The 12507-nt window shown below is 43.0% G+C and overlaps 1 protein-coding gene across 1 annotated transcript in view; it reads right to left on the reverse strand.

Annotated features, from left to right (window-relative positions):
• LOC134503512 (uncharacterized) overlaps positions 1–12507 on the reverse strand; it is a 142207-nt gene that overhangs the window by 76509 nt on the left and 53191 nt on the right. The window lies entirely within an intron of this gene.

Genomic DNA, 12507 nt, shown 5'->3' on the forward strand with positions numbered 1-12507 from the left:
ACCACATCATTGTTCTCCAGTGTCTCTGTCTCTTAAGGGTGCCCTTCCAAAAATATTAAGATGCCTTTTCCAAATCCTAATATTTTTGGAAAAATGCAGAACCCACTCCCACACTGGTAATCACAACACTTATTTTCAATGTCTGTGACTTGTAATGTTGTCTGGTTTTGACTTTTTTACATTCTCTAAATGCACAAGTTTTTACTTTCTCTAAGTACACATTCTCTGAGGGCAGAGTCTCAGGAAATTTGGGGACCTGCTGGAGAAACCAGTCACGTCTGTACGAATGTGAAAACAATTTTCCCTTTCAGGATCTCCTATCATAAATATTAAGGTTCCTGCCAGACAGCCAAGAGGTTGCAGATTACTCGGTTGTCGATGGAAAGGGTTCAGAACGTCTGCAGCCAGCGCTACCGGCTGCGATCAGACAGTTTCAGCCCGGTCAGTTTAAGATTTAATTGCTGCTCTTCTCCAACAAAGAGAAGGCCAGACCCCGAGTTTCCCTGATATTTTCTCCGTTTACAGGGACCTTTTCAGGTCAAAGAAGAGGATCCCATTTCACCCTTGAACAACTGCGCTTTAGTGGAAATTGAGCAGCTATACAAAATCAGGAAAAAGAAAAAAACGTTATTTCATGAGTATTGGCCACTTAATCTGAGGAGGAGCGAATCTGGTAAATCCATATCAAAAATCCCAAAAGGTTATACACTGTTGAAGCAGCCAAGGAAAGCCAATGATGCTGCGCTGCTCGTCTCTCTCCTGCCAAGGAGATTCCGGGGGTGGGTCGGTGGGTAGAAGCAGTGTAGGGGACAGAGAAATCTGTTAAATAATTTGATTTCAAACTGCTTCCCCTCCAGCTCTGCAGGAGTTTAAATCCAATTATTCAGGCACACATGAGGACACTACTGAGCCAATTATCCAAGGGAGGGGGGTGAAGCAGAGTCCTACACAAAAACCTTGGGACATTCCTCAACTCAAAGAAATGTGAGCTTCTTGCTCGAAATCTATTGCAAAAGGTTTATAAATTGTTTTTTCAAAAACATCACTCATTCCATTAACTACTTGCTCCGTGGTTTCCTGTGCCTACAATGGAGAAATTCACAATGACATTCTCTTCTTATTTCTTTACAACATATACAACCAAGGGGGAACAATTTGAAACCGTTTTCACAATATTTTTACCTATGCTCTTACATCTCTTCTAATTTTTTAATTTACACTATGCTTGAGTAGCCGTGTGATCCAACAAGTTAGGAGTCTGTCACAGAGAGACGCAGGAGTCTATCATAATGGTTACATCATCATCTTATGGCTGCCGTGCACCCTTCATCTCTTTGACCCCCAAACTTCTCATCAGCTGTTATTCACGCCTAGTGTCACATATCAGCCACTGAAATCTCTCTATTCCTAGGGGGGCCACATCTGGGTCACAAAAATCCATGAGAGCTGTAAATTCACCACAGAACTTTGACTTAAATGCAACTTTCTATATCTTCAGTCAACAGCAGGAATCAGGATCTGCTGGAAAACTTGGGGACACTGGAAAAGTCTGAATGAAACCGAAAACAAATTTCCCTCTCAGGATGTCCTCTTAGAAAGGTTGAGTTGGGTTTTTTTGGTGGGGAGGGTGGCGGGCGGTGGCGGGGGTAAATTAGCATGTGTTAGTGATTCTACAGTGATGAGCAAAAGCCCCACCTCAGTCATGCAAAGAAATGCCCCTCCCTTTTACAGAGCACCATTGCAAAATCAATAGTAAAACTTATATCTTCAAGAATCTTTCCAGCCTGAAATAAAAAGTGTGGAATTATTGTTTTGTCTGAAAAGTTTAATAAAGGATATGTAAAACCTCTTTGAAACATCTGTCTCCTAGCAATGTAAGAGCCAACATCTGGATGACCCCAGAAGAATGAACTCTTCATTTCTACACCAGAGAGAAAAGAGTCAGCTCAACAAAATTCCATACTGCTCCCATCCCTCTTTTTCCTAATCCTCTTCTTGCTGCTCATCTCTTCCCACAAAAGGAACCAGTATCAAAGAAAGAGCGTCCAGCAGAGCTATATAATACAGGAAGTGCCCAATCTTCTGGAGCAGAATGCTTCGTGGAGATCAAAGATGGGGCCCCAGTGTCAGTCAGCAGCCCGTTTCTGCATCCAGACCTTTGCAAAGAATTAATTTGGGGAACTGAAGAGAATGCTCCAAAGGAAGGCAGAAGCAGCAACTTGAATATAGAGCGGCAAACCCAGGAGGAATTTGGCTCGTTCAACAGCTCTCTGGCTTCGGTGCATCTTATTCACCGAGGAAGTTAAAGTAAAAGTAAAACTCCTCCAGGTCCCAGCTTAGAAGTGCCACTAAGCCAGATGGCCCATCAGTAAATCGTTCTCCCAAAGGAAGGTCTCTTTCCAGGGCCAATTTTTGTGAGGGTCATTCTTGTACCTCTGCAGTTCTTCTTGGACCAGAGAGCCTTAACGCTGTGCTCCAGGAAGTGAAAGGAGGACCGATAATTCTTATCTTTCCTCCAGCTTTGTCTGGGGTTTTAGGAGAAACCAACCAATGGACCCAAAGCATGACTTAATACTTCCTCTTTTCTTATTCTCAGTTTTCCCTGAATGTAAGTAAACATCCCCCACAAAAGTCCATTATTCCGGTTATACCAACATGCTTTCCATTATGGACAGAACAATTCCCTTGACAATTGAGGGATGAGTAAGACCCAGAATCTGGACTCCAAGAACACCTTTGAGAAATACAGGTGCAGAGTGTTACTTTATGCTGCCTCACCCTTCAACGTTTCTGCACATCGTTTGCGCTATAGGGCCGAAAGAAGGTAGCAAAGGTTCCTTGGGCCAGCTTCCGTAGGGCAGGGCAGGTGGCAAAGCAGGATGAGCCCACCGTTCCCCTTGTGCCTGCAGTTTCTTATGCTGGCTTCTCCAGTAAGAGGGGGCACAGTTAGTGATTGGGGGAGGCAGAAGAAGAGGAAGGCCTATGTTCTTTGGATCATGGGGGGTGGGAGGGGCGGATGCTTGCTGGGATTAAGGGCAAAAGAGTTTCCCCCAGTCTAGTTTCAGGAACCAATTTGATCTAAGATTCCATTGGAAAAAATAGACCGGTCTCTGTTTTTATGCGTAAGAGGGAGGGGTTAGGAAATGCCCTGGGCACATGAAGCCTCTGTTGGCCTCAAGAGATGCATTTTGAGCCTAGATTCCCCCAGGCCAAGTAACTTTCTTATATAACAACACCATTGTTATATAACATCCCTGGGAAGTTGGGAATATCTCCTCCATAACTGAATAGGTTAGAGGTGGGCAGTTTTCCTACATTTACAGAAGACCTGTAGTAATCACCATGTTTTTGACCAATCCTCCCTAAAATAAATGTATGAATGAAAGAAAAAAATTAACTTTTATTTCTCACTCTTTTTTTTATTATCAATACATAAAATGCCATAACTGTCCTGCATGTGTGTATTTCACAAAGGGGATAGAGAACTTTTTCAAAGCAATGATGGCCATGTTCTGCATACAAGGCAAAGCATGTTCACACTATGGCGTTTGTTCAAGAACCTACTGTAGGCTCCCAGTGTAACGGAGGTTTAAAATTGACAGATGAAGATGGGTATTTAATTTCAAAAGGGAAAGTCAGGCATATTTATTCCATTCCTCAAATACACCAATAACCTCTCTCAAACAGAAGCACTTTGATTTGATCCCTTTCCTTCTCACTTAAGCACACTGACCCTTGTTGAGTGGACAGAGTCCTTCATCACACCTGAGGATGGTAATGTTATTTTTGCAGTGCAGGGCAGGCTGCAGAGCACCCATGTAAATCAAAGCAGGTATTTAATTTCAAAATGGAATGTCAGACATATTTGTTGCATTCCCAAAATACACCAATAACTAGCACATTCTCTAAATAAACAGAAGATGCGCAATACTCACCCCAGATACGGCCTAAATTTAAAAATAAAACAGTACAGTTATTTCTCCATTCTGTTTGTCTTCCTTTTAGTCACCCATAAAAACTTGGTAATGTTTTCCAAATCTCTTAAACTAAAGCAGCTTCATTTGATCCCTTTGCTTCTTACTGAAGCCCCCAGCCCTCAACATCTCTTTGCTATTTGTTAGCATATCATATGCTATTGATGTCCAGCAATATATTACAAGACCTTTGGTTGTCAAAGGTCCTGTCATCTTAGGGCAATGCCTGTAAAATTTCTTTAACCCATAGCTGGCAGCCTGGTTTCGTTATATTCTAAACTGACTTTGATTCAATGATCTCAGGATAACGCACTACTGTTCAAAACTTCCTATCCCCTATAGAATCCGTCCAGATGATTTGAACTGGCAGGGTTGATGCACTCCGGGTTCTTTCAATTAAATGATGCCATTTATCAGCAGCCTGGAAAGCACTTTCTCCGAAGCAGCACCTGTCCCCTGGAATGAGGCTGCTTCCACCCTGCTGGTTTCAGAAATCCTTGAAGACTGGCCTTTGGTGAGGATGACTGAAAGCCCTTCGGGGGAGAGTGGGTATGTCTCTTGTGGTTACCTGTTTTTTTGTCATCTTTTGTTCCTTGTCTTATTGTTGTAATGTTTTATTATTATTTTTCCTGTGGTTTTACTTTGTGAACTGTCCAGAGTGGTGGTGCAGGTGGTGGTGGTGATATTTATCCTGCCTTTATTATTTTTATAAATCACTCAAGGCAACCACCATACCTAATGCTCCTTCCTCCTCCTATTTTCCCCACAACCACAACCCTGTGAGGTGAGTGGGGCTGAGAGAGAGTATTCCTGGCCTCTTCCACTCTGCTGGTCTCTCATGTGTGAACTGGCTGGAAATCACAGTGACAGAAGAAATCCCTTTCTGGATTTCAACCCTTTACTTTGGTCACAGTAATGGGTAAGTGTTCTCCAACTGGTGGATGCACAAAATACACTGATCACCTGCACATTCTCTAAATACACAGAAGATTGGCAATACTCCCCCCAATTACTCCTGAGACCTAATTTAATAATAAAACAGTACAGTTATTTGTCCATGGAATCATTTTTTTTACCTTTTAGTCATCCACAAAAACTTAACACAGCTTTGCACATCTCTTAAATCAAAGCAGTTCAATCTGATCCCTTTGGTTCTTCTTTCAGGTCTCTGCCCCATGTGAATGGGCAGCAAACTTCATCTAACCTGAGGATTGCACCTAGTTGTAGCAACGCAGGGCAGGTTGCCAAGAACCCCTATCTTCATCCTGCAGAACCACACCATTGTTACCCAGTGTCTGTGTCCTTTCAGGTGGTTTTATCACCCCACTCCCACACTGGTAATCATAACACTTATTTTCAACGTCGATGATTTGTAATCTTTTCTGGTTTTGACTTTTTTACATTCTCTAAGTGCACATTTTCTTACATTCTCTAAATTTCCCTCTCAGGATGTCCTCTTAGAAAGGTTGAGTTGGGTTTTCTTGGTGGGGAGGGTGGCGGGCGGTGGCGGGGGTAAATTAGCATGTGTTAGTGATTCTACAGTGATGAGCAAAAGCCCCACCTCAGTCATGCAAAGAAATGCCCCTCCCTTTTACAGAGCACCATTGCAAAATCAATTGTAAAACTTACCTTTCCAGCAGCCCCTAGAGCCTGGAATAAAAAGTGTGGAATTATTGTTTTGTTTGAAAAGTCTAATAAAGCATATGTAAAACCTCTTTGGAACATCTGTCTCCTAGCAATGTAAGAGCCAACACCTGGATGACCCCAGACGAATGGACTCTTCATTTCTACACCAGACAGAAAAAAGTTAGCTCAACAAAATTCCATACTGCTCCCATCCCTCTTTTTTCTAATCCTCTTCTTGCTGCTCATCTCTTCCCACAAAAGGAACCAGTATCAAAGAAAGAGCGTCCAGCAGAGCTATATAATACAGGAAGTGCCCAATCTTCTGGAGCAGAATGCTTCGTGGAGATCAAAGATGGGGCCCCAGTGTCAGTCAGCAGCCCGTTTCTGCATCCAGACCTTTGCAAAGAATTAATTTGGGGAACTGAAGAGAATGCTCCAAAGGAAGGCAGAAGCAGCAACTTGAATATAGAGCGGCAAACCCAGGAGGAATTTGGCTCGTTCAACAGCTCTCTGGCTTCGGTGCATCTTATTCACCGAGGAAGTTAAAGTAAAAGTAAAACTCCTCCAGGTCCCAGCTTAGAAGTGCCACTAAGCCAGATGGCCCATCAGTAAATCGTTCTCCCAAAGGAAGGTCTCTTTCCAGGGCCAATTTTTGTGAGGGTCATTCTTGTACCTCTGCAGTTCTTCTTGGACCAGAGAGCCTTATTGTTGTGCTCCAGGAAGTGAAAGGAGGACCGATAATTCTTATCTTTCCTCCAGCTTTGTCTGGGGTTTTAGGAGAAACCAACCAATGGACCCAAAGCATGACTTAATACTTCCTCTTTTCTTATTCTCAGTTTTCCCTGAATGTAAGTAAACATCCCCCACAAAAGTCCATTATTCCGGTTATACCAACATGCTTTCCATTATGGACAGAACAATTCCCTTGACAATTGAGGGATGAGTAAGACCCAGAATCTGGACTCCAAGAACACCTTTGAGAAATACAGGTGCAGAGTGTTACTTTATGCTGCCTCACCCTTCAACGTTTCTGCACATCGTTTGCGCTATAGGGCCGAAAGAAGGTAGCAAAGGTTCCTTGGGCCAGCTTCCGTAGGGCAGGGCAGGTGGCAAAGCAGGATGAGCCCACCGTTCCCCTTGTGCCTGCAGTTTCTTATGCTGGCTTCTCCAGTAAGAGGGGGCACAGTTAGTGATTGGGGGAGGCAGAAGAAGAGGAAGGCCTATGTTCTTTGGATCATGGGGGGTGGGAGGGGCGGATGCTTGCTGGGATTAAGGGCAAAAGAGTTTCCCCCAGTCTAGTTTCAGGAACCAATTTGATCTAAGATTCCATTGGAAAAAATAGACCGGTCTCTGTTTTTATGCGTAAGAGGGAGGGGTTAGGAAATGCCCTGGGCACATGAAGCCTCTGTTGGCCTCAAGAGATGCATTTTGAGCCTAGATTCCCCCAGGCCAAGTAACTTTCTTATATAACAACACCATTGTTATATAACATCCCTGGGAAGTTGGGAATATCTCCTCCATAACTGAATAGGTTAGAGGTGGGCAGTTTTCCTACATTTACAGAAGACCTGTAGTAATCGCCATGTTTTTGACCAATCCTCCCTAAAATAAATGTATGAATGAAAGAAAAAAATTAACTTTTATTTCTCACTCTTTTTTTTATTATCAATACATAAAATGCCATAACTGTCCTGCATGTGTGTATTTCACAAAGGGGATAGAGAACTTTTTCAAAGCAATGATGGCCATGTTCTGCATACAAGGCAAAGCATGTTCACACTATGGCGTTTGTTCAAGAACCTACTGTAGGCTCCCAGTGTAACGGAGGTTTAAAATTGACAGATGAAGATGGGTATTTAATTTCAAAAGGGAAAGTCAGGCATATTTATTCCATTCCTCAAATACACCAATAACCTCTCTCAAACAGAAGCACTTTGATTTGATCCCTTTCCTTCTCACTTAAGCACACTGACCCTTGTTGAGTGGACAGAGTCCTTCATCACACCTGAGGATGGTAATGTTATTTTTGCAGTGCAGGGCAGGCTGCAGAGCACCCATGTAAATCAAAGCAGGTATTTAATTTCAAAATGGAATGTCAGACATATTTGTTGCATTCCCAAAATACACCAATAACTAGCACATTCTCTAAATAAACAGAAGATGCGCAATACTCACCCCAGATACGGCCTAAATTTAAAAATAAAACAGTACAGTTATTTCTCCATTCTGTTTGTCTTCCTTTTAGTCACCCATAAAAACTTGGTAATGTTTTCCAAATCTCTTAAACTAAAGCAGCTTCATTTGATCCCTTTGCTTCTTACTGAAGCCCCCAGCCCTCAACATCTCTTTGCTATTTGTTAGCATATCATATGCTATTGATGTCCAGCAATATATTACAAGACCTTTGGTTGTCAAAGGTCCTGTCATCTTAGGGCAATGCCTGTAAAATTTCTTTAACCCATAGCTGGCAGCCTGGTTTCGTTATATTCTAAACTGACTTTGATTCAATGATCTCAGGATAACGCACTACTGTTCAAAACTTCCTATCCCCTATAGAATCCGTCCAGATGATTTGAACTGGCAGGGTTGATGCACTCCGGGTTCTTTCAATTAAATGATGCCATTTATCAGCAGCCTGGAAAGCACTTTCTCCGAAGCAGCACCTGTCCCCTGGAATGAGGCTGCTTCCACCCTGCTGGTTTCAGAAATCCTTGAAGACTGGCCTTTGGTGAGGATGACTGAAAGCCCTTCGGGGGAGAGTGGGTATGTCTCTTGTGGTTACCTGTTTTTTTGTCATCTTTTGTTCCTTGTCTTATTGTTGTAATGTTTTATTATTATTTTTCCTGTGGTTTTACTTTGTGAACTGTCCAGAGTGGTGGTGCAGGTGGTGGTGGTGATATTTATCCTGCCTTTATTATTTTTATAAATCACTCAAGGCAACCACCATACCTAATGCTCCTTCCTCCTCCTATTTTCCCCACAACCACAACCCTGTGAGGTGAGTGGGGCTGAGAGAGAGTATTCCTGGCCTCTTCCACTCTGCTGGTCTCTCATGTGTGAACTGGCTGGAAATCACAGTGACAGAAGAAATCCCTTTCTGGATTTCAACCCTTTACTTTGGTCACAGTAATGGGTAAGTGTTCTCCAACTGGTGGATGCACAAAATACACTGATCACCTGCACATTCTCTAAATACACAGAAGATTGGCAATACTCCCCCCAATTACTCCTGAGACCTAATTTAATAATAAAACAGTACAGTTATTTGTCCATGGAATCATTTTTTTTACCTTTTAGTCATCCACAAAAACTTAACACAGCTTTGCACATCTCTTAAATCAAAGCAGTTCAATCTGATCCCTTTGGTTCTTCTTTCAGGTCTCTGCCCCATGTGAATGGGCAGCAAACTTCATCTAACCTGAGGATTGCACCTAGTTGTAGCAACGCAGGGCAGGTTGCCAAGAACCCCTATCTTCATCCTGCAGAACCACACCATTGTTACCCAGTGTCTGTGTCCTTTCAGGTGGTTTTATCACCCCACTCCCACACTGGTAATCATAACACTTATTTTCAACGTCGATGATTTGTAATCTTTTCTGGTTTTGACTTTTTTACATTCTCTAAGTGCACATTTTCTTACATTCTCTAAATTTCCCTCTCAGGATGTCCTCTTAGAAAGGTTGAGTTGGGTTTTCTTGGTGGGGAGGGTGGCGGGCGGTGGCGGGGGTAAATTAGCATGTGTTAGTGATTCTACAGTGATGAGCAAAAGCCCCACCTCAGTCATGCAAAGAAATGCCCCTCCCTTTTACAGAGTACCATTGCAAAATCAATTGTAAAACTTACCTTTCCAGCAGCCTCTACAATCTGGAATAAAAAGTGTGGAATTATTGTTTTGTTTGAAAAGTCTAATAAAGCATATGTAAAACCTCTTTGGAACATCTGTCTCCTAGCAATGTAAGAGCCAACACCTGGATGACCCCAGACGAATGGACTCTTCATTTCTACACCAGACAGAAAAAAGTTAGCTCAACAAAATTCCATACTGCTCCCATCCCTCTTTTTTCTAATCCTCTTCTTGCTGCTCATCTCTTCCCACAAAAGGAACCAGTATCAAAGAAAGAGCGTCCAGCAGAGCTATATAATACAGGAAGTGCCCAATCTTCTGGAGCAGAATGCTTCGTGGAGATCAAAGATGGGGCCCCAGTGTCAGTCAGCAGCCCGTTTCTGCATCCAGACCTTTGCAAAGAATTAATTTGGGGAACTGAAGAGAATGCTCCAAAGGAAGGCAGAAGCAGCAACTTGAATATAGAGCGGCAAACCCAGGAGGAATTTGGCTCGTTCAACAGCTCTCTGGCTTCGGTGCATCTTATTCACCGAGGAAGTTAAAGTAAAAGTAAAACTCCTCCAGGTCCCAGCTTAGAAGTGCCACTAAGCCAGATGGCCCATCAGTAAATCGTTCTCCCAAAGGAAGGTCTCTTTCCAGGGCCAATTTTTGTGAGGGTCATTCTTGTACCTCTGCAGTTCTTCTTGGACCAGAGAGCCTTATTGTTGTGCTCCAGGAAGCGAAAGGAAGACCAAGAATTCTTATATTTCCTCCAGCTTTGTCTGGGGTTTTAGGAGAAATCAACCAATGGACCCACAGAATGACTTAAATTTACCACAGAACTTTGACTTTCTATATCTTCAGTCAACAGCAGGAATCAGGATCTGCTGGAAAACGTGGGGACACTGGAAAAGTCTGTATGAAACCGAAAACAAATTTCCCTCTCAGGATGTCCTCTTAGAAAGGTTGAGTTGGGTTTTCTTGGTGGGGAGGGTGGTGGGCAGTGGCGGGGGTAAATTAGCATGTGTTAGTGATTCTACAGTGATGAGCAAAAGCCCCACCTCAGTCATGCAAAGAAATGCCCCTCCCTTTTACAGAGCACCATTGCAAAATCAATTGTAAAACTTACGTTATTAGTAAGGTTTGCAGCCTGGAATAAAAAGTGTGGAATTATTGTTTTGTTGGAAAAGTTTAATAAAGGATATGTAAAACCTCTTTGGAACATCTGTCTCCTAGCAATGTAAGAGCCAACATCTGGATGACCCCAGAAGAATGGACTCTTCATTTCTACACCAGACAGAAAAAAGTTAGCTCAACAAAATTCCATACTGCTCCCATCCCTCTTTTTCCTAATCCTCTTCTTGCTGCTCATCTCTTCCCACAAAAGGAACCAGTATCAAAGAAAGAACATCCAGCAGAGCTATATAATACAGGAACTGCCCAATCTTCTGGAGCTGAATGCTTCCTAGGGATCAAAGATGGGGCCCCAGTGTCAGTCAGCAGCCCGTTTCTGCTTCCAGAACTTTGCAAAGAATTAATTTGGGGAACTGAAGAGAATGCTCCAAAGGAAGGCAGAAGCAGAAACTTGAATATAGAGCGGCAAACCCAGGAAGAATTTGGCACGCTCAACAGCTCTCTGGCTTCGGTGCATCTTATTCACCGAGGAAGTTAAAGTAAAACTCCTCCAGGTCCCAGCTTAGAAGTGCCACTAAGCCAGATGGCCCATCAGTAAATTGTTCTCCCAAAGGAAGGTCTCTTTCCAGGGCCAATTTTTGTGAGGGTCATTCTTGTACCTCTGCAGTTCTTCTTGGACCAGAGAGCCTTAACGCTGTGCTCCAGGAAGTGAAAGGAGGACCGATAATTCTCATCTTTCTTCCAGCTTTGTCTGGGGTTTTAGGAGAAACCAACCAATGGACCCAAAGCATGACTTAATACTCTCCCCTTCCCCTTTTCTTATTCTCAGTTTTCCCTGAATGTAAGTAAACATCCCCCACAAAAGTCCATTATTCCGGTTATACCAACATGCTTTCCATTATGGACAGAACAATTCCCTTGACAATTGAGGGATGAGTAAGACCCAGAATCCGGACTCCAAGAACACCTTTGAGAAATACAGGTGCAGAGTGTTACTTTATGCTGCCTCACCCTTCAACGTTTCTGCACATCGTTTGCGCTATAGGGCCGAAAGAAGGTAGCAAAGGTTCCTTGGGCCAGCTTCCGTAGGGCAGGGCAGGTGGCAAAGCAGGATGAGCCCACCGTTCCCCTTGTGCCTGCAGTTTCTTATGCTGGCTTCTCCAGTAAGAGGGGGCACAGTTAGTGATTGGGGGAGGCAGAAGAAGAGGAAGGCCTATGTTCTTTGGGTCATGGGGGGTGGGAGGGGCGGATGCTTGCTGGGATTAAGGGCAAAAGAGTTTCCCCCAGTCTAGTTTCAGGAACCAATTTGATCTAAGATTCCATTGGAAAAAATAGACCGGTCTCTGTGTTTATGGGTAAGAGGGAGGAGTTAGGAAATGCCCTGGGCACCTGAAGCCTCTGTTGGCCTCAAGAGATGCATTTTGAGCCTAGATTCCCCCAGGCCAAGTAACTTTCTTATATAACAACACCATTGTTATATAACATCCCTGGGAAGTTGGGAATATCTCCTCCATAACTGAATAGGTTAGAGGTGGGCAGTTTTCCTACATTTACAGAAGACCTGTAGTAATCACCATGTTTTTGACCAATCCTCCCTAAAATAAATGTATGAATGAAAGAAAAAAATTAACTTTTATTTCTCACTCTTTTTTTTATTATCAATACATAAAATGCCATAACTGTCCTGCATGTGTGTATTTCACAAAGGGGATAGAGAACTTTTTCAAAGCAATGATGGCCATGTTCTGCATACAAGGCAAAGCATGTTCACACTATGGCGTTTGTTCAAGAACCTACTGTAGGCTCCCAGTGTAACGGAGGTTTAAAATTGACAGATGAAGATGGGTATTTAATTCAAAAGGGAAAGTCAGGCATATTTATTCCATTCCTCAAATACACCAATAACCTCTCTCAAACAGAAGCACTTTGATTTGATCCCTTTCCTTCTCA

The sequence above is a fragment of the Candoia aspera genome, chromosome 10 (assembly GCF_035149785.1).
Source record: "Candoia aspera isolate rCanAsp1 chromosome 10, rCanAsp1.hap2, whole genome shotgun sequence".
NCBI classification, from domain to species: domain Eukaryota; kingdom Metazoa; phylum Chordata; class Lepidosauria; order Squamata; family Boidae; genus Candoia; species Candoia aspera.